General features: G+C 63.2%; 1 pseudogene; it reads right to left on the bottom strand.

Moving 5' to 3' along the window:
- Positions 1-2,500, bottom strand: part of LOC124738489 — a 7,959-nt pseudogene that overhangs the window by 2,673 nt on the left and 2,786 nt on the right.

Raw genomic sequence — 2,500 nt, 5'->3', positions numbered from 1 at the left:
AGGGCCAGCCCGTGGTACAGGCCAGGGAGAAGTACATTGGTGAGAGCGTGGAGGCGCTGTTGCGGCTTCAGCGGAGCTCGGGAGATGACGTCAAGCTGCTCCACCAGGTGGCTACGTGGATTGAAGACACAGCGACCCGCCGTGGAAAATTGCAGCCCCAGGTACCGGAAGGTTTCACCCACACGCAGGGCAGGCATGGTGGTATTGCCTGCTGTGAAGGTGACATTGCTGTCCACCTTCACCTTCTTCTCGCGCCCTGACGCGACTAAGGCGAGGGTGAAACACTTCCGGGCGTTGATCTGCAGCCCCAGGTGGGCGAGGGCTGCGGTAGCTGCGTCGATGAGGGACTGCAAGCCCCTCGGGGTCGCTGCAAACAGCAAGACGTCATCTGCAAAGGCCGCAGCGTTGACTCTGCGACCGAGGATCCGAGCTCCGATGTGGGAGGGCAGTTGGCCTAAAACGTAGTCCACCGCAAAGTTGAACAGGAGGGGGGAGAGGGGATCGCCCTGGCGAACGCCCCGTGCTGGCTGCACAGACACGCCCACGCCGGCGCCGTCCGCTATCACTGTCGTGCTGCCCTCGTAGCACCGCTCGACATACTCGACAAAGCAATCCGGCAGGCCATGCGCCTTCAGCACGGGGCGAAGGGCAGCATGATCTACCGAATCGAATGCCTTAGATACGTCGATCGATGCCACAAAGACAGAGCGGCAGGAGCGAACTGCGTCGGTGAGAGCAGTGTCCAAGATGAAGGTATTTTCCAACATCCCATCCCGAGGGATGAATGCCCGCTGACGTTCGTCCACAGCACATGCGCGCATCAGGCGTGACGCGAGAACCTTGTGAAAGGTCCGCGCCAACACCGAGCAGACCGTAATGGGGCGAAAGTCAGCGGGGGATGTTGGTGCAGCCGTTTTCGGGAGAAGGGACGTCCGCGCGCGAAGCAGGCGTTCCGGAAGGGCGCGGGCCAGAAGGAAGAGATTCATCACTTTCACCAGGACTTCGTGCGGCAGGCGCCGCAACTCCGCTGGGGTAAGGCCGTCCGGCCCGGCTGCTGATCCCCTGGGCGGCAACGCGGCGGCGACCTCCTCATGTGTGACCGGCCCCCATATGCACTCGAGAGCGACAGGCTCTGAGTGCGGGAGGAGGCGGTCACGAATGAAGCCCGCGGTGGAGATGGGCTTCTTAGTGAAGAGGTCCGCCCAGAAGTCCAGCAGACCAGGGATGGCAGGTGGCGGCTGGAGCAGGGTGCCATCCAAGAGGCCGCGCACGCAACGTGCACGCGACCGTCGGAAGGCATCCTGCGTTCTCGCGTACTCCCAGCGGCGCCGCTTGCGCTTCTGCGTCGGCGGCGCGGCAGGCGGCCGCTTCGATGGTTGGCGCGGCCGCTGTGTCCTGGTGATCGATCTCTCCCCTCTGGACCCGACCGACGCAAGGGCATCCGGGAGCATGCCCAGGATGACATCGGGCGGCGTGCCCCGCCCCAGACCTATGACACGATCCAGGGCAGAGAAACGCTGGGCGGAAGCGGGTAGCCCCGCCAGATGCTCCCAGATGGCGGCGTCAGTCGGCCCCTCCGGCGGCGGCCCGGTGGTGTCGGCCGCGAAGTCCTCGGCTGCGTCGACGGGCGGCGCAGCGGCCTCGCCCGCGTCAGGCAGCGGGCTCGCTGCTCCCCGGCGGGACGCCGGCTCTTCCCCCCGACCGACCTCAAGCGCCTCCATGAATTGGCGGACAAGCTGTTTGTGGGCAGCTTGCCGCCGTCGGCACTTGATTGCCTCGAGCGTTCGGTCGGGGAACATCCTGATGAGTTCTTGATTGACGAAGAAGAACCGGGCGTCCCTCTCAAGGAACAGTTCGGCCTCCGCCTTGGCGAGCGACAGGACTTCTTCCTCCGTCCACCTCGCGCGATGCCTCTCCGTGACGATCTCCGCGTTGGCGGCCGCAAGATGTTGGCGGCGGCGATGGACCCCGAGACCGTTCTTGGTTGTAAAGCTGCGGTGGCACTCACTACAGGTATACATAGCTGCAAAAGTTACAAGATTTTCGGCACGGCCGGTTGGCCGGCTAGGTGCTGGGGGAGTTGGGGTGGCGCCTTCAGCGGAAGGGCCACCACTTATTCTCTGCTTACTGCCCCCAACTAACAAAGGGATAGTGCGAGGGGGGGCTGGTAACCCCCCCAAGCCCCTGGTGCGGTCTTCCACTCTGCGAAATCAGCGGGCCCACGAGAAGGGGAGAAGACCGCAGGAGAGGAGAGGCTAAGAGGGCTAGGCCCATGTATTGCGCATCACTCTCCCTGTAACTATAACCCAAGGAAGGCACCTCGCAGCAGCAGCACGACTACATCAAGACCGCACTTCGAGAAGCCAAGTCCGGATGCAGCCACACCGCCGCCACTTGGCCACCTTAAGAGAGTCATAGTTACTCCCGCCGTTTACCCGCGCTTGCTTGAATTTCTTCACGTTGACATTCAGAGCACTGGGCAGAAATCACATTGCGTCAA

Source organism: Schistocerca piceifrons, unplaced genomic scaffold, assembly GCF_021461385.2.
Source record: "Schistocerca piceifrons isolate TAMUIC-IGC-003096 unplaced genomic scaffold, iqSchPice1.1 HiC_scaffold_177, whole genome shotgun sequence".
In the NCBI taxonomy this organism is placed as follows: Eukaryota; Metazoa; Arthropoda; class Insecta; order Orthoptera; family Acrididae; genus Schistocerca; species Schistocerca piceifrons.
Note: the sequence above shows the minus strand (reverse complement) of the source record. Positions and strands in the feature narration are given on the sequence as shown.